This window comes from Lissotriton vulgaris, unplaced genomic scaffold (genome assembly GCF_964263255.1).
Source record: "Lissotriton vulgaris unplaced genomic scaffold, aLisVul1.2 SCAFFOLD_2536, whole genome shotgun sequence".
Classification (NCBI taxonomy): Eukaryota; Metazoa; Chordata; class Amphibia; order Caudata; family Salamandridae; genus Lissotriton; species Lissotriton vulgaris.
The window spans coordinates 337,121-356,115 of NW_028250569.1; the positions used below are offsets into that span (position 1 = coordinate 337,121).

The window sequence follows — 18,995 nt, forward strand, 5'->3', positions numbered from 1 at the left end:
ATTAAGAAAGTAAAGTTGTAACGTGTGTGTGTGTGTGTGTGTGTCCATCCATCCATCCATCCATCCCTCCCTCCCTCCCTTTCAACCTGCAGAGCTGGGTGTTGGGGAGGGGAATGTGGGCCGGCTTATAAAGTAGTTGGCGTTTTTTAGGGAAAGGGAAAACTGGGATTCGAATATGAATGGGGTCCAGGAGAGGGGGAGAATGGTGGATTACATCTTAATTGCTTTGACCACGGGCACTGACATATGTTTTCACGCCCTCCTCCAAAGCAGCACCCTCTGACCCTCACACACCCTCACTCACCCTCACCCACCATCACTCACCCTCACACACCCTCACCCTCACACACCCTCACCCTCACACACGCTCACTCACCCTCACACACCCTCACTCGCCCTTACAGCCTCACACCCCTCACCCTCACAACCCTCTCACCCTCACACCCTCACCCTCAAACACCATTTCACTCAGGAACACCACCGCATCACTCAGGGACACCACCACATCACTCAGAGACACCACTCAAGGGTACCACCACGTCACTCAGGGACACCACCACATCACTCGGGGACACCACCACATCAGCTAACCATTCACAAACAATGTTTATATACCAATTGCAAATAAAAATAAAAAAAGGTTAATGCAAAGCATTGTCATTTACAATGCCAGTAACTCAAACTTTAATGCTGCGCCCCCTATTGCGTTGTAAATGCTTGTTTATTGACTGTTTGGTTCGTGCGTGTTAGTATGTATGAGTGTATGTGTATTTGTGAGTGAGTCTCCCGAAAGGGGGGGGGGGGGGGGAGGGTACGAGTGTCTGCATGTGAATGCATGAGTGTAAGTGAGTGTGTATGCGTGTGCGCCCCTTCTCGGTTGTACTGAACGGCACTCGCTGCCTGCCTCTCTGCCTCAGCCCTCCCCCTGCTCCCGGGCTACTGGGGAAGGCCAAAAGAGGGCGACCAGGAACCGATCCTGCACCCGGAGCAGCCCAGCAGCAGCAGAAGAAAACCCTGCGCTGGGGGGTGGGTCCCCTGTCCCCTGTCCCCTGTCCTATCTTGGGGCAAAGGGTTTCATCTTTTTTGACCCAGTGTAAAGTTCAGCCGAATTTTCAATTTCCGAATGGAAAGTTATGGACCCTGCGTGTTGTGGACTTGATGGCGTTTTCTTTTTGAAGAAAGATACAATAAAAGAATAGAAGAAATGCCCCCACCCCCAAAAAACAGAAGAAGAAAAAACCAGAAGTGCCTCTAGCGAGAAGCAAAATGCCTACAGCACCTGGTATTCCCAGGCGGTCTCCCATCCAAGTACTAACCAGGCCCGACCCTGCTTAGCTTCCGAGATCGGACGAGATCGGGCGCATTCAGGGTGGTATGGCCGTAGGCACGAGAGCCTGCCGGTGCAGGCCTCTTGTGCTGAGCCAGCCCCTGTCACGTCACCAGGCTCCCTTCCAGTGCATTTAAACACTTCCAGTCCCTTTAAACACCTGCCCTCCCTTTCAAAGTTCCTGCACACGGCCAAGCACGGCCATCTCTCGCGCTTGCTGAAGCTGGGACCGCCCTTCTAAAGAAAGGGGCCGGCACTAGCAGCAGCAGCAGCACCAGCACACCAGCAGCCTGGCCTTTTCATTTAACAAGCGCCTAGCCTTGCTTCGCACTGGCCTCCAGGCACTTCTTGCTTTGCACTGAGCGAGTGAGGTGAGGGCCCGAGTAGTCCAGGGCCCTTCAGGTCACCCGCCTGGCTCTCTGCCTCAGCAGCCCCCTGCTCGCTCCCAGCCGAGAGAGGGGGGCCCGGAACCGGGGCCGGCGCTGCCCATCATCAGCAGCAGCAGCTTGCAGCAGCTCCCCACTGGGAGCCCTCTGTCCTAGGGCAAAGCTTTTCTTCCTTTTCTTTCAGTTTTCGAGTTTACAGTTAAGGGCCACGCATATTGTAAACTCCATGCCGGATTTTGTATAAAATACATGAAAAAAAAAAGAAGGAAAAAAAAGCGGAGAGGAGAGGAGGAGAGCAGAATATGTTTTTTCTTTTTTTTTTTAAAAGTGCTCTTAGCGAGTTAGATTAGGTGTGATTGTGCAAGGGCCGAGCTTGGTGTCAGCGAGTGGCAACATACCTACAGGTATGGCCGTAGGCATGAGAGGCTGCCGCTTCAGGTCTCTTGTGCTGGCAACCCCCTCCACTCTGGAACCTGCTGCACTGCACCTCACTTGCACGCTTCACTCCAACAACCCTTGGCAAGCTTGCTACAGATAGCCAAATCTTCCTCCAGCCTTGCACTCGCTTCTTTTCCAATCACACACTGGCTCCGACCTCCCTTCAGGTGCCAGCCGGAGAGCTAGCAAAGCCGCAGCCTGGGCTTTTCACGTTGGGGCACATTTACAATAACTGGCGCATCCCTGCATATCGGCAGCAGGGATGCGCCAGTTATTGTGCGTCACGGCTGCGCCACCATGGATGCGCCGCACCATGGGGCAAAAATGGACAGATGCGTGACGCATCTGCTGCCGTAAAGGCGGCGCATTGCTGGAGTTGCGTCGCAGGCGCGACGCAGCTCCAGCAAGGCTCGGGGGTGCCCTATCCTTGAAATGCTGCGTCAAACCTTACGCCTGCTTCAAGCAGGCGCAGGGTTTTGACGCAGCATGGCCTTAAAAGTAGCTGACTGAAATCTTGTCGATTTCACTCAGCCACTTTTGGGAGGCGTTCTTGCGCCGTAACGCCTACATGTGGTGCAGGGCTTTACAACGTGATGCATCTCCCAGATGCGTCACGTTGTAAATACCCCGCAGAGTGGCGCTGGCTTTGCGCCGCCACTGCGTCGCAACGGCGGTGTAAAAGAGGCGCAAGGGGCTTGTAAAACTGCCCCCAAGTGCCTAGCCTTGCTTTGCACTGGCCTCTAAGGCACTCTATCAGGCCACTGCTCTATGTGGCAGCGCCTGCCGGGCTACCGCTCTTCAACTCTGGCTCGCCCGCAGAAACATTGGAGTGACACTTTTTTTTCTGTGCAGCTCTGGCTGCAAGTTTCCTTTTCCTATTTATCCGGGACAGAGGCCTGATATGCACATCACATCCATGTCCAGGGCCCGCCCCAGTGTGCATAGAGAAGAGAGACTCAGAGGAGGGACTGAGTGCTGCCTGGGTGAAGGGTCCTCCTTGTAAGCGGCCTGACTTCAGCAGCCGCCCCTCCTTAAGGGCAGTGAGGCCCTGCCCCGCCCTTTTTGGAGAAAAAGATTGCACGTCAGGCTGAAGAAAGGACAGCTAGACAAACACTCTTTATGTTCAGGCCAGGCAGCCAGGAGCTGAACATGCGCTAAATGCACAGGCTCCCGGCTGCCTAAGCTGAAGTTTGCTGGGCTGAGGACGGCACAGCTCCGGTGGGCCTGACCTCCTCAGCTCAGCAAATGTCCTGGAGGCCCTCCCCCTCGTGACAAGGGAGAGCGTCCGTGATAGCCTCGTAGCGGGGCGCTTCGTTTTTAAGCCCTGAAGTGCCAACGGCCGAGTGTCTGTCGCTGACTCTGTCCCCCATCCTGCTCTGTGACCAGTGAGGGACTGCTGCCTCCCCTCATTGGCTGACCAAGGTAGCAGTCCCAACCCTCCTGGCAGCTCCCCGAGCCCTGCAGCAGCAGTTGAGTGTCGCTTTTTAGGTCTCGTCTGCGAAAAGCACGTGAAAGCGCGCTCTCGCTGCGAGAACTATAGTCGTCGGCTCAGCTGACAACGAGTGGAGACAAGAGCTGGCCAAGCGCCCAGCATCGTCAATGGGAGAAGGAGAGACAAGAACTGGCCACTCGCGCATGGGATTTCGTCGCGCGCGTGAGTAAGTCGCGGAGCTGCCGACGTGCACGCTCACGGTGATGGCTCCGCCGCGCGCCACAGCCCCATGATGTAGGTGACGTCAGTGAACGCTCGCCGTGACCAAAGTTACTTGCCCTGCTTGTAGAATACTATATGTATGTGTGACGGAGTGTGTGTGTGTTTCTAGGCGGGAGCAAGAGGGCTGGGTGTGAGTGAGTTTTGCCTCAAAGTGTGAAGGAGAGAGTGGCGAATGTGCGAAAAGAAGGGCAACCGTAGTGGGCAGGCGTGTGTGATGGAGATGTAGAAGGGGAATCAGCTTGGAGTGTGAGAGAGAGCGAGGGTGAAATGCATGTGCGTGGGAGAGAAATACATGCGTCTGTTTGAGAGAGATTGGCGAGTGCGTGAAGAGAGAACACGGGGACCGAGTGTGACTGCTCCTCAGCGTGTGAGATAGAGCAGTGAGTGAATATATACTTGATTAATAAATACGATCTAGTGACAATGATTTATTAAGAAAGTAAAGTTGTAACGTGTGTGTGTGTGTGTGTGTGTCCATCCATCCATCCATCCATCCATCCCTCCCTCCCTCCCTTTCAACCTGCAGAGCTGGGTGTTGGGGAGGGGAATGTGGGCCGGCTTATAAAGTAGTTGGCGTTTTTTAGGGAAAGGGAAAACTGGGATTCGAATATGAATGGGGTCCAGGAGAGGGGGAGAATGGTGGATTACATCTTAATTGCTTTGACCACGGGCACTGACATATGTTTTCACGCCCTCCTCCAAAGCAGCACCCTCTGACCCTCACACACCCTCACTCACCCTCACCCACCATCACTCACCCTCACACACCCTCACCCTCACACACCCTCACCCTCACACACGCTCACTCACCCTCACACACCCTCACTCGCCCTTACAGCCTCACACCCCTCACCCTCACAACCCTCTCACCCTCACACCCTCACCCTCAAACACCATTTCACTCAGGAACACCACCGCATCACTCAGGGACACCACCACATCACTCAGAGACACCACTCAAGGGTACCACCACGTCACTCAGGGACACCACCACATCACTCGGGGACACCACCACATCAGCTAACCATTCACAAACAATGTTTATATACCAATTGCAAATAAAAATAAAAAAAGGTTAATGCAAAGCATTGTCATTTACAATGCCAGTAACTCAAACTTTAATGCTGCGCCCCCTATTGCGTTGTAAATGCTTGTTTATTGACTGTTTGGTTCGTGCGTGTTAGTATGTATGAGTGTATGTGTATTTGTGAGTGAGTCTCCCGAAAGGGGGGGGGGGGGGGGGAGGGTACGAGTGTCTGCATGTGAATGCATGAGTGTAAGTGAGTGTGTATGCGTGTGCGCCCCTTCTCGGTTGTACTGAACGGCACTCGCTGCCTGCCTCTCTGCCTCAGCCCTCCCCCTGCTCCCGGGCTACTGGGGAAGGCCAAAAGAGGGCGACCAGGAACCGATCCTGCACCCGGAGCAGCCCAGCAGCAGCAGAAGAAAACCCTGCGCTGGGGGGTGGGTCCCCTGTCCCCTGTCCCCTGTCCTATCTTGGGGCAAAGGGTTTCATCTTTTTTGACCCAGTGTAAAGTTCAGCCGAATTTTCAATTTCCGAATGGAAAGTTATGGACCCTGCGTGTTGTGGACTTGATGGCGTTTTCTTTTTGAAGAAAGATACAATAAAAGAATAGAAGAAATGCCCCCACCCCCAAAAAACAGAAGAAGAAAAAACCAGAAGTGCCTCTAGCGAGAAGCAAAATGCCTACAGCACCTGGTATTCCCAGGCGGTCTCCCATCCAAGTACTAACCAGGCCCGACCCTGCTTAGCTTCCGAGATCGGACGAGATCGGGCGCATTCAGGGTGGTATGGCCGTAGGCACGAGAGCCTGCCGGTGCAGGCCTCTTGTGCTGAGCCAGCCCCTGTCACGTCACCAGGCTCCCTTCCAGTGCATTTAAACACTTCCAGTCCCTTTAAACACCTGCCCTCCCTTTCAAAGTTCCTGCACACGGCCAAGCACGGCCATCTCTCGCGCTTGCTGAAGCTGGGACCGCCCTTCTAAAGAAAGGGGCCGGCACTAGCAGCAGCAGCAGCACCAGCACACCAGCAGCCTGGCCTTTTCATTTAACAAGCGCCTAGCCTTGCTTCGCACTGGCCTCCAGGCACTTCTTGCTTTGCACTGAGCGAGTGAGGTGAGGGCCCGAGTAGTCCAGGGCCCTTCAGGTCACCCGCCTGGCTCTCTGCCTCAGCAGCCCCCTGCTCGCTCCCAGCCGAGAGAGGGGGGCCCGGAACCGGGGCCGGCGCTGCCCATCATCAGCAGCAGCAGCTTGCAGCAGCTCCCCACTGGGAGCCCTCTGTCCTAGGGCAAAGCTTTTCTTCCTTTTCTTTCAGTTTTCGAGTTTACAGTTAAGGGCCACGCATATTGTAAACTCCATGCCGGATTTTGTATAAAATACATGAAAAAAAAAAGAAGGAAAAAAAAGCGGAGAGGAGAGGAGGAGAGCAGAATATGTTTTTTCTTTTTTTTTTTAAAAGTGCTCTTAGCGAGTTAGATTAGGTGTGATTGTGCAAGGGCCGAGCTTGGTGTCAGCGAGTGGCAACATACCTACAGGTATGGCCGTAGGCATGAGAGGCTGCCGCTTCAGGTCTCTTGTGCTGGCAACCCCCTCCACTCTGGAACCTGCTGCACTGCACCTCACTTGCACGCTTCACTCCAACAACCCTTGGCAAGCTTGCTACAGATAGCCAAATCTTCCTCCAGCCTTGCACTCGCTTCTTTTCCAATCACACACTGGCTCCGACCTCCCTTCAGGTGCCAGCCGGAGAGCTAGCAAAGCCGCAGCCTGGGCTTTTCACGTTGGGGCACATTTACAATAACTGGCGCATCCCTGCATATCGGCAGCAGGGATGCGCCAGTTATTGTGCGTCACGGCTGCGCCACCATGGATGCGCCGCACCATGGGGCAAAAATGGACAGATGCGTGACGCATCTGCTGCCGTAAAGGCGGCGCATTGCTGGAGTTGCGTCGCAGGCGCGACGCAGCTCCAGCAAGGCTCGGGGGTGCCCTATCCTTGAAATGCTGCGTCAAACCTTACGCCTGCTTCAAGCAGGCGCAGGGTTTTGACGCAGCATGGCCTTAAAAGTAGCTGACTGAAATCTTGTCGATTTCACTCAGCCACTTTTGGGAGGCGTTCTTGCGCCGTAACGCCTACATGTGGTGCAGGGCTTTACAACGTGATGCATCTCCCAGATGCGTCACGTTGTAAATACCCCGCAGAGTGGCGCTGGCTTTGCGCCGCCACTGCGTCGCAACGGCGGTGTAAAAGAGGCGCAAGGGGCTTGTAAAACTGCCCCCAAGTGCCTAGCCTTGCTTTGCACTGGCCTCTAAGGCACTCTATCAGGCCACTGCTCTATGTGGCAGCGCCTGCCGGGCTACCGCTCTTCAACTCTGGCTCGCCCGCAGAAACATTGGAGTGACACTTTTTTTTCTGTGCAGCTCTGGCTGCAAGTTTCCTTTTCCTATTTATCCGGGACAGAGGCCTGATATGCACATCACATCCATGTCCAGGGCCCGCCCCAGTGTGCATAGAGAAGAGAGACTCAGAGGAGGGACTGAGTGCTGCCTGGGTGAAGGGTCCTCCTTGTAAGCGGCCTGACTTCAGCAGCCGCCCCTCCTTAAGGGCAGTGAGGCCCTGCCCCGCCCTTTTTGGAGAAAAAGATTGCACGTCAGGCTGAAGAAAGGACAGCTAGACAAACACTCTTTATGTTCAGGCCAGGCAGCCAGGAGCTGAACATGCGCTAAATGCACAGGCTCCCGGCTGCCTAAGCTGAAGTTTGCTGGGCTGAGGACGGCACAGCTCCGGTGGGCCTGACCTCCTCAGCTCAGCAAATGTCCTGGAGGCCCTCCCCCTCGTGACAAGGGAGAGCGTCCGTGATAGCCTCGTAGCGGGGCGCTTCGTTTTTAAGCCCTGAAGTGCCAACGGCCGAGTGTCTGTCGCTGACTCTGTCCCCCATCCTGCTCTGTGACCAGTGAGGGACTGCTGCCTCCCCTCATTGGCTGACCAAGGTAGCAGTCCCAACCCTCCTGGCAGCTCCCCGAGCCCTGCAGCAGCAGTTGAGTGTCGCTTTTTAGGTCTCGTCTGCGAAAAGCACGTGAAAGCGCGCTCTCGCTGCGAGAACTATAGTCGTCGGCTCAGCTGACAACGAGTGGAGACAAGAGCTGGCCAAGCGCCCAGCATCGTCAATGGGAGAAGGAGAGACAAGAACTGGCCACTCGCGCATGGGATTTCGTCGCGCGCGTGAGTAAGTCGCGGAGCTGCCGACGTGCACGCTCACGGTGATGGCTCCGCCGCGCGCCACAGCCCCATGATGTAGGTGACGTCAGTGAACGCTCGCCGTGACCAAAGTTACTTGCCCTGCTTGTAGAATACTATATGTATGTGTGACGGAGTGTGTGTGTGTTTCTAGGCGGGAGCAAGAGGGCTGGGTGTGAGTGAGTTTTGCCTCAAAGTGTGAAGGAGAGAGTGGCGAATGTGCGAAAAGAAGGGCAACCGTAGTGGGCAGGCGTGTGTGATGGAGATGTAGAAGGGGAATCAGCTTGGAGTGTGAGAGAGAGCGAGGGTGAAATGCATGTGCGTGGGAGAGAAATACATGCGTCTGTTTGAGAGAGATTGGCGAGTGCGTGAAGAGAGAACACGGGGACCGAGTGTGACTGCTCCTCAGCGTGTGAGATAGAGCAGTGAGTGAATATATACTTGATTAATAAATACGATCTAGTGACAATGATTTATTAAGAAAGTAAAGTTGTAACGTGTGTGTGTGTGTGTGTGTGTCCATCCATCCATCCATCCATCCCTCCCTCCCTCCCTTTCAACCTGCAGAGCTGGGTGTTGGGGAGGGGAATGTGGGCCGGCTTATAAAGTAGTTGGCGTTTTTTAGGGAAAGGGAAAACTGGGATTCGAATATGAATGGGGTCCAGGAGAGGGGGAGAATGGTGGATTACATCTTAATTGCTTTGACCACGGGCACTGACATATGTTTTCACGCCCTCCTCCAAAGCAGCACCCTCTGACCCTCACACACCCTCACTCACCCTCACCCACCATCACTCACCCTCACACACCCTCACCCTCACACACCCTCACCCTCACACACGCTCACTCACCCTCACACACCCTCACTCGCCCTTACAGCCTCACACCCCTCACCCTCACAACCCTCTCACCCTCACACCCTCACCCTCAAACACCATTTCACTCAGGAACACCACCGCATCACTCAGGGACACCACCACATCACTCAGAGACACCACTCAAGGGTACCACCACGTCACTCAGGGACACCACCACATCACTCGGGGACACCACCACATCAGCTAACCATTCACAAACAATGTTTATATACCAATTGCAAATAAAAATAAAAAAAGGTTAATGCAAAGCATTGTCATTTACAATGCCAGTAACTCAAACTTTAATGCTGCGCCCCCTATTGCGTTGTAAATGCTTGTTTATTGACTGTTTGGTTCGTGCGTGTTAGTATGTATGAGTGTATGTGTATTTGTGAGTGAGTCTCCCGAAAGGGGGGGGGGGGGGGGGAGGGTACGAGTGTCTGCATGTGAATGCATGAGTGTAAGTGAGTGTGTATGCGTGTGCGCCCCTTCTCGGTTGTACTGAACGGCACTCGCTGCCTGCCTCTCTGCCTCAGCCCTCCCCCTGCTCCCGGGCTACTGGGGAAGGCCAAAAGAGGGCGACCAGGAACCGATCCTGCACCCGGAGCAGCCCAGCAGCAGCAGAAGAAAACCCTGCGCTGGGGGGTGGGTCCCCTGTCCCCTGTCCCCTGTCCTATCTTGGGGCAAAGGGTTTCATCTTTTTTGACCCAGTGTAAAGTTCAGCCGAATTTTCAATTTCCGAATGGAAAGTTATGGACCCTGCGTGTTGTGGACTTGATGGCGTTTTCTTTTTGAAGAAAGATACAATAAAAGAATAGAAGAAATGCCCCCACCCCCAAAAAACAGAAGAAGAAAAAACCAGAAGTGCCTCTAGCGAGAAGCAAAATGCCTACAGCACCTGGTATTCCCAGGCGGTCTCCCATCCAAGTACTAACCAGGCCCGACCCTGCTTAGCTTCCGAGATCGGACGAGATCGGGCGCATTCAGGGTGGTATGGCCGTAGGCACGAGAGCCTGCCGGTGCAGGCCTCTTGTGCTGAGCCAGCCCCTGTCACGTCACCAGGCTCCCTTCCAGTGCATTTAAACACTTCCAGTCCCTTTAAACACCTGCCCTCCCTTTCAAAGTTCCTGCACACGGCCAAGCACGGCCATCTCTCGCGCTTGCTGAAGCTGGGACCGCCCTTCTAAAGAAAGGGGCCGGCACTAGCAGCAGCAGCAGCACCAGCACACCAGCAGCCTGGCCTTTTCATTTAACAAGCGCCTAGCCTTGCTTCGCACTGGCCTCCAGGCACTTCTTGCTTTGCACTGAGCGAGTGAGGTGAGGGCCCGAGTAGTCCAGGGCCCTTCAGGTCACCCGCCTGGCTCTCTGCCTCAGCAGCCCCCTGCTCGCTCCCAGCCGAGAGAGGGGGGCCCGGAACCGGGGCCGGCGCTGCCCATCATCAGCAGCAGCAGCTTGCAGCAGCTCCCCACTGGGAGCCCTCTGTCCTAGGGCAAAGCTTTTCTTCCTTTTCTTTCAGTTTTCGAGTTTACAGTTAAGGGCCACGCATATTGTAAACTCCATGCCGGATTTTGTATAAAATACATGAAAAAAAAAAGAAGGAAAAAAAAGCGGAGAGGAGAGGAGGAGAGCAGAATATGTTTTTTCTTTTTTTTTTTAAAAGTGCTCTTAGCGAGTTAGATTAGGTGTGATTGTGCAAGGGCCGAGCTTGGTGTCAGCGAGTGGCAACATACCTACAGGTATGGCCGTAGGCATGAGAGGCTGCCGCTTCAGGTCTCTTGTGCTGGCAACCCCCTCCACTCTGGAACCTGCTGCACTGCACCTCACTTGCACGCTTCACTCCAACAACCCTTGGCAAGCTTGCTACAGATAGCCAAATCTTCCTCCAGCCTTGCACTCGCTTCTTTTCCAATCACACACTGGCTCCGACCTCCCTTCAGGTGCCAGCCGGAGAGCTAGCAAAGCCGCAGCCTGGGCTTTTCACGTTGGGGCACATTTACAATAACTGGCGCATCCCTGCATATCGGCAGCAGGGATGCGCCAGTTATTGTGCGTCACGGCTGCGCCACCATGGATGCGCCGCACCATGGGGCAAAAATGGACAGATGCGTGACGCATCTGCTGCCGTAAAGGCGGCGCATTGCTGGAGTTGCGTCGCAGGCGCGACGCAGCTCCAGCAAGGCTCGGGGGTGCCCTATCCTTGAAATGCTGCGTCAAACCTTACGCCTGCTTCAAGCAGGCGCAGGGTTTTGACGCAGCATGGCCTTAAAAGTAGCTGACTGAAATCTTGTCGATTTCACTCAGCCACTTTTGGGAGGCGTTCTTGCGCCGTAACGCCTACATGTGGTGCAGGGCTTTACAACGTGATGCATCTCCCAGATGCGTCACGTTGTAAATACCCCGCAGAGTGGCGCTGGCTTTGCGCCGCCACTGCGTCGCAACGGCGGTGTAAAAGAGGCGCAAGGGGCTTGTAAAACTGCCCCCAAGTGCCTAGCCTTGCTTTGCACTGGCCTCTAAGGCACTCTATCAGGCCACTGCTCTATGTGGCAGCGCCTGCCGGGCTACCGCTCTTCAACTCTGGCTCGCCCGCAGAAACATTGGAGTGACACTTTTTTTTCTGTGCAGCTCTGGCTGCAAGTTTCCTTTTCCTATTTATCCGGGACAGAGGCCTGATATGCACATCACATCCATGTCCAGGGCCCGCCCCAGTGTGCATAGAGAAGAGAGACTCAGAGGAGGGACTGAGTGCTGCCTGGGTGAAGGGTCCTCCTTGTAAGCGGCCTGACTTCAGCAGCCGCCCCTCCTTAAGGGCAGTGAGGCCCTGCCCCGCCCTTTTTGGAGAAAAAGATTGCACGTCAGGCTGAAGAAAGGACAGCTAGACAAACACTCTTTATGTTCAGGCCAGGCAGCCAGGAGCTGAACATGCGCTAAATGCACAGGCTCCCGGCTGCCTAAGCTGAAGTTTGCTGGGCTGAGGACGGCACAGCTCCGGTGGGCCTGACCTCCTCAGCTCAGCAAATGTCCTGGAGGCCCTCCCCCTCGTGACAAGGGAGAGCGTCCGTGATAGCCTCGTAGCGGGGCGCTTCGTTTTTAAGCCCTGAAGTGCCAACGGCCGAGTGTCTGTCGCTGACTCTGTCCCCCATCCTGCTCTGTGACCAGTGAGGGACTGCTGCCTCCCCTCATTGGCTGACCAAGGTAGCAGTCCCAACCCTCCTGGCAGCTCCCCGAGCCCTGCAGCAGCAGTTGAGTGTCGCTTTTTAGGTCTCGTCTGCGAAAAGCACGTGAAAGCGCGCTCTCGCTGCGAGAACTATAGTCGTCGGCTCAGCTGACAACGAGTGGAGACAAGAGCTGGCCAAGCGCCCAGCATCGTCAATGGGAGAAGGAGAGACAAGAACTGGCCACTCGCGCATGGGATTTCGTCGCGCGCGTGAGTAAGTCGCGGAGCTGCCGACGTGCACGCTCACGGTGATGGCTCCGCCGCGCGCCACAGCCCCATGATGTAGGTGACGTCAGTGAACGCTCGCCGTGACCAAAGTTACTTGCCCTGCTTGTAGAATACTATATGTATGTGTGACGGAGTGTGTGTGTGTTTCTAGGCGGGAGCAAGAGGGCTGGGTGTGAGTGAGTTTTGCCTCAAAGTGTGAAGGAGAGAGTGGCGAATGTGCGAAAAGAAGGGCAACCGTAGTGGGCAGGCGTGTGTGATGGAGATGTAGAAGGGGAATCAGCTTGGAGTGTGAGAGAGAGCGAGGGTGAAATGCATGTGCGTGGGAGAGAAATACATGCGTCTGTTTGAGAGAGATTGGCGAGTGCGTGAAGAGAGAACACGGGGACCGAGTGTGACTGCTCCTCAGCGTGTGAGATAGAGCAGTGAGTGAATATATACTTGATTAATAAATACGATCTAGTGACAATGATTTATTAAGAAAGTAAAGTTGTAACGTGTGTGTGTGTGTGTGTGTGTCCATCCATCCATCCATCCATCCCTCCCTCCCTCCCTTTCAACCTGCAGAGCTGGGTGTTGGGGAGGGGAATGTGGGCCGGCTTATAAAGTAGTTGGCGTTTTTTAGGGAAAGGGAAAACTGGGATTCGAATATGAATGGGGTCCAGGAGAGGGGGAGAATGGTGGATTACATCTTAATTGCTTTGACCACGGGCACTGACATATGTTTTCACGCCCTCCTCCAAAGCAGCACCCTCTGACCCTCACACACCCTCACTCACCCTCACCCACCATCACTCACCCTCACACACCCTCACCCTCACACACCCTCACCCTCACACACGCTCACTCACCCTCACACACCCTCACTCGCCCTTACAGCCTCACACCCCTCACCCTCACAACCCTCTCACCCTCACACCCTCACCCTCAAACACCATTTCACTCAGGAACACCACCGCATCACTCAGGGACACCACCACATCACTCAGAGACACCACTCAAGGGTACCACCACGTCACTCAGGGACACCACCACATCACTCGGGGACACCACCACATCAGCTAACCATTCACAAACAATGTTTATATACCAATTGCAAATAAAAATAAAAAAAGGTTAATGCAAAGCATTGTCATTTACAATGCCAGTAACTCAAACTTTAATGCTGCGCCCCCTATTGCGTTGTAAATGCTTGTTTATTGACTGTTTGGTTCGTGCGTGTTAGTATGTATGAGTGTATGTGTATTTGTGAGTGAGTCTCCCGAAAGGGGGGGGGGGGGGGGGAGGGTACGAGTGTCTGCATGTGAATGCATGAGTGTAAGTGAGTGTGTATGCGTGTGCGCCCCTTCTCGGTTGTACTGAACGGCACTCGCTGCCTGCCTCTCTGCCTCAGCCCTCCCCCTGCTCCCGGGCTACTGGGGAAGGCCAAAAGAGGGCGACCAGGAACCGATCCTGCACCCGGAGCAGCCCAGCAGCAGCAGAAGAAAACCCTGCGCTGGGGGGTGGGTCCCCTGTCCCCTGTCCCCTGTCCTATCTTGGGGCAAAGGGTTTCATCTTTTTTGACCCAGTGTAAAGTTCAGCCGAATTTTCAATTTCCGAATGGAAAGTTATGGACCCTGCGTGTTGTGGACTTGATGGCGTTTTCTTTTTGAAGAAAGATACAATAAAAGAATAGAAGAAATGCCCCCACCCCCAAAAAACAGAAGAAGAAAAAACCAGAAGTGCCTCTAGCGAGAAGCAAAATGCCTACAGCACCTGGTATTCCCAGGCGGTCTCCCATCCAAGTACTAACCAGGCCCGACCCTGCTTAGCTTCCGAGATCGGACGAGATCGGGCGCATTCAGGGTGGTATGGCCGTAGGCACGAGAGCCTGCCGGTGCAGGCCTCTTGTGCTGAGCCAGCCCCTGTCACGTCACCAGGCTCCCTTCCAGTGCATTTAAACACTTCCAGTCCCTTTAAACACCTGCCCTCCCTTTCAAAGTTCCTGCACACGGCCAAGCACGGCCATCTCTCGCGCTTGCTGAAGCTGGGACCGCCCTTCTAAAGAAAGGGGCCGGCACTAGCAGCAGCAGCAGCACCAGCACACCAGCAGCCTGGCCTTTTCATTTAACAAGCGCCTAGCCTTGCTTCGCACTGGCCTCCAGGCACTTCTTGCTTTGCACTGAGCGAGTGAGGTGAGGGCCCGAGTAGTCCAGGGCCCTTCAGGTCACCCGCCTGGCTCTCTGCCTCAGCAGCCCCCTGCTCGCTCCCAGCCGAGAGAGGGGGGCCCGGAACCGGGGCCGGCGCTGCCCATCATCAGCAGCAGCAGCTTGCAGCAGCTCCCCACTGGGAGCCCTCTGTCCTAGGGCAAAGCTTTTCTTCCTTTTCTTTCAGTTTTCGAGTTTACAGTTAAGGGCCACGCATATTGTAAACTCCATGCCGGATTTTGTATAAAATACATGAAAAAAAAAAGAAGGAAAAAAAAGCGGAGAGGAGAGGAGGAGAGCAGAATATGTTTTTTCTTTTTTTTTTTAAAAGTGCTCTTAGCGAGTTAGATTAGGTGTGATTGTGCAAGGGCCGAGCTTGGTGTCAGCGAGTGGCAACATACCTACAGGTATGGCCGTAGGCATGAGAGGCTGCCGCTTCAGGTCTCTTGTGCTGGCAACCCCCTCCACTCTGGAACCTGCTGCACTGCACCTCACTTGCACGCTTCACTCCAACAACCCTTGGCAAGCTTGCTACAGATAGCCAAATCTTCCTCCAGCCTTGCACTCGCTTCTTTTCCAATCACACACTGGCTCCGACCTCCCTTCAGGTGCCAGCCGGAGAGCTAGCAAAGCCGCAGCCTGGGCTTTTCACGTTGGGGCACATTTACAATAACTGGCGCATCCCTGCATATCGGCAGCAGGGATGCGCCAGTTATTGTGCGTCACGGCTGCGCCACCATGGATGCGCCGCACCATGGGGCAAAAATGGACAGATGCGTGACGCATCTGCTGCCGTAAAGGCGGCGCATTGCTGGAGTTGCGTCGCAGGCGCGACGCAGCTCCAGCAAGGCTCGGGGGTGCCCTATCCTTGAAATGCTGCGTCAAACCTTACGCCTGCTTCAAGCAGGCGCAGGGTTTTGACGCAGCATGGCCTTAAAAGTAGCTGACTGAAATCTTGTCGATTTCACTCAGCCACTTTTGGGAGGCGTTCTTGCGCCGTAACGCCTACATGTGGTGCAGGGCTTTACAACGTGATGCATCTCCCAGATGCGTCACGTTGTAAATACCCCGCAGAGTGGCGCTGGCTTTGCGCCGCCACTGCGTCGCAACGGCGGTGTAAAAGAGGCGCAAGGGGCTTGTAAAACTGCCCCCAAGTGCCTAGCCTTGCTTTGCACTGGCCTCTAAGGCACTCTATCAGGCCACTGCTCTATGTGGCAGCGCCTGCCGGCTACCGCTCTTCAACTCTGGCTCGCCCGCAGAAACATTGGAGTGACACTTTTTTTTCTGTGCAGCTCTGGCTGCAAGTTTCCTTTTCCTATTTATCCGGGACAGAGGCCTGATATGCACATCACATCCATGTCCAGGGCCCGCCCCAGTGTGCATAGAGAAGAGAGACTCAGAGGAGGGACTGAGTGCTGCCTGGGTGAAGGGTCCTCCTTGTAAGCGGCCTGACTTCAGCAGCCGCCCCTCCTTAAGGGCAGTGAGGCCCTGCCCCGCCCTTTTTGGAGAAAAAGATTGCACGTCAGGGCTGAAGAAAGGACAGCTAGACAAACACTCTTTATGTTCAGGCCAGGCAGCCAGGAGCTGAACATGCGCTAAATGCACAGGCTCCCGGCTGCCTAAGCTGAAGTTTGCTGGGCTGAGGACGGCACAGCTCCGGTGGGCCTGACCTCCTCAGCTCAGCAAATGTCCTGGAGGCCCTCCCCCTCGTGACAAGGGAGAGCGTCCGTGATAGCCTCGTAGCGGGGCGCTTCGTTTTTAAGCCCTGAAGTGCCAACGGCCGAGTGTCTGTCGCTGACTCTGTCCCCCATCCTGCTCTGTGACCAGTGAGGGACTGCTGCCTCCCTCATTGGCTGACCAAGGTAGCAGTCCCAACCCTCCTGGCAGCTCCCCGAGCCCTGCAGCAGCAGTTGAGTGTCGCTTTTTAGGTCTCGTCTGCGAAAAGCACGTGAAAGCGCGCTCTCGCTGCGAGAACTATAGTCGTCGGCTCAGCTGACAACGAGTGGAGACAAGAGCTGGCCAAGCGCCCAGCATCGTCAATGGGAGAGGAGAGACAAGAACTGGCCACTCGCGCATGGGATTTCGTCGCGCGCGTGAGTAAGTCGCGGAGCTGCCGACGTGCACGCTCACGGTGATGGCTCCGCCGCGCGCCACAGCCCCATGATGTAGGTGACGTCAGTGAACGCTCGCCGTGACCAAAGTTACTTGCCCTGCTTGTAGAATACTATATGTATGTGTGACGGAGTGTGTGTGTGTTTCTAGGCGGGAGCAAGAGGGCTGGGTGTGAGTGAGTTTTGCCTCAAAGTGTGAAGGAGAGAGTGGCGAATGTGCGAAAAGAAGGGCAACCGTAGTGGGCAGGCGTGTGTGATGGAGATGTAGAAGGGGAATCAGCTTGGAGTGTGAGAGAGAGCGAGGGTGAAATGCATGTGCGTGGGAGAGAAATACATGCGTCTGTTTGAGAGAGATTGGCGAGTGCGTGAAGAGAGAACACGGGGACCGAGTGTGACTGCTCCTCAGCGTGTGAGATAGAGCAGTGAGTGAATATATACTTGATTAATAAATACGATCTAGTGACAATGATTTATTAAGAAAGTAAAGTTGTAACGTGTGTGTGTGTGTGTGTGTGTCCATCCATCCATCCATCCATCCCTCCCTCCCTCCCTTTCAACCTGCAGAGCTGGTGTTGGGAGGGGAATGTGGGCCGGCTTATAAAGTAGTTGGCGTTTTTTAGGGAAAGGGAAAACTGGGATTCGAATATGAATGGGGTCCAGGAGAGGGGGAGAATGGTGGATTACATCTTAATTGCTTTGACCACGGGCACTGACATATGTTTTCACGCCCTCCTCCAAAGCAGCACCCTCTGACCCTCACACACCCTCACTCACCCTCACCCACCATCACTCACCCTCACACACCCTCACCCTCACACACCCTCACCCTCACACACGCTCACTCACCCTCACACACCCTCACTCGCCCTTACAGCCTCACACCCCTCACCCCTCACAACCCTCTCACCCTCACACCCTCAACCCTCAAACACCATTTCACTCAGGAACACCACCGCATCACTCAGGGACACCACCACATCACTCAGAGACACCACTCAAGGGTACCACCACGTCACTCAGGGACACCACCACATCACTCGGGGACACCACCACATCAGCTAACCATTCACAAACAATGTTTATATACCAATTGCAAATAAAAATAAAAAAAGGTTAATGCAAAGCATTGTCATTTACAATGCCAGTAACTCAAACTTTAATGCTGCGCCCCCTATTGCGTTGTAAATGCTTGTTTATTGACTGTTTGGTTCGTGCGTGTTAGTATGTATGAGTGTATGTGTATTTGTGAGTGAGTCTCCCGAAAGGGGGGGGGGGGGGGGGGGAGGGTACGAGTGTCTGCATGTGAATGCATGAGTGTAAGTGAGTGTGTATGCGTGTGCGCCCCTTCTCGGTTGTACTGAACGGCACTCGCTGCCTGCCTCTCTGCCTCAGCCCTCCCCCTGCTCCCGGGCTACTGGGGAAGGCAAAAGAGGGCGACCAGGAACCGATCCTGCACCCGGAGCAGCCCAGCAGCAGCAGAAGAAAACCCTGCGCTGGGGGGTGGGTCCCCTGTCCCCTGTCCCCTGTCCTATCTTGGGGCAAAGGGTTTCATCTTTTTTGACCCAGTGTAAAGTTCAGCCGAATTTTCAATTTCCGAATGGAAAGTTATGGACCCTGCGTGTTGTGGACTTGATGGCGTTTTCTTTTTGAAGAAAGATACAATAAAAGAATAGAAGAAATGCCCCCACCCCCAAAAAACAGAAGAAGAAAAAACCAGAAGTGCCTCTAGCGAGAAGCAAAATGCCTACAGCACCTGGTATTCCCAGGCGGTCTCCCATCCAAGTACTAACCAGGCCCGACCCTGCTTAGCTTCCGAGATCGGACGAGATCGGGCGCATTCAGGGTGGTATGGCCGTAGGCACGAGAGCCTGCCGGTGCAGGCCTCTTGTGCTGAGCCAGCCCCTGTCACGTCACCAGGCTCCCTTCCAGTGCATTTAAACACTTCCAGTCCCTTTAAACACCTGCCCTCCCTTTCAAAGTTCCTGCACACGGCCAAGCACGGCCATCTCTCGCGCTTGCTGAAGCTGGGACCGCCCTTCTAAAGAAAGGGGCCGGCACTAGCAGCAGCAGCAGCACCAGCACACCAGCAGCCTGGCCTTTTCATTTAACAAGCGCCTAGCCTTGCTTCGCACTGGCCTCCAGGCACTTCTTGCTTTGCACTGAGCGAGTGAGGTGAGGGCCCGAGTAGTCCAGGGCCCTTCAGGTCACCCGCCTGCTCTCTGCCTCAGCAGCCCCCTGCTCGCTCCCAGCCGAGAGAGGGGGGCCCGGAACCGGGGCCGGCG

General features: G+C 54.8%; 5 non-coding genes across 5 annotated transcripts; all 5 read right to left on the bottom strand.

Annotated features, from left to right (window-relative positions):
- Positions 1 to 1,267: 1,267 nt before the first annotated feature.
- Positions 1,268 to 1,386, bottom strand: LOC147663233 (5S ribosomal RNA). The gene has a single exon (XR_015305407.1). It is a non-coding gene; the product is annotated as a 5S ribosomal RNA (ribosomal RNA).
- Positions 1,387 to 5,567: 4,181 nt separating this feature from the next.
- Positions 5,568 to 5,686, bottom strand: LOC147663234 (5S ribosomal RNA). The gene has a single exon (XR_015305408.1). It is a non-coding gene; the product is annotated as a 5S ribosomal RNA (ribosomal RNA).
- Positions 5,687 to 9,863: 4,177 nt separating this feature from the next.
- On the bottom strand, positions 9,864 to 9,982 carry LOC147663235 (5S ribosomal RNA). The gene has a single exon (XR_015305409.1). It is a non-coding gene; the product is annotated as a 5S ribosomal RNA (ribosomal RNA).
- A 4,177-nt stretch (positions 9,983 to 14,159) lies between these two features.
- Positions 14,160 to 14,278, bottom strand: LOC147663236 (5S ribosomal RNA). The gene has a single exon (XR_015305411.1). It is a non-coding gene; the product is annotated as a 5S ribosomal RNA (ribosomal RNA).
- Positions 14,279 to 18,454: 4,176 nt separating this feature from the next.
- Positions 18,455 to 18,573, bottom strand: LOC147663237 (5S ribosomal RNA). Its single transcript, XR_015305412.1, has one exon. It is a non-coding gene; the product is annotated as a 5S ribosomal RNA (ribosomal RNA).
- Between the last annotated feature and the right edge of the window lie 422 nt (positions 18,574 to 18,995).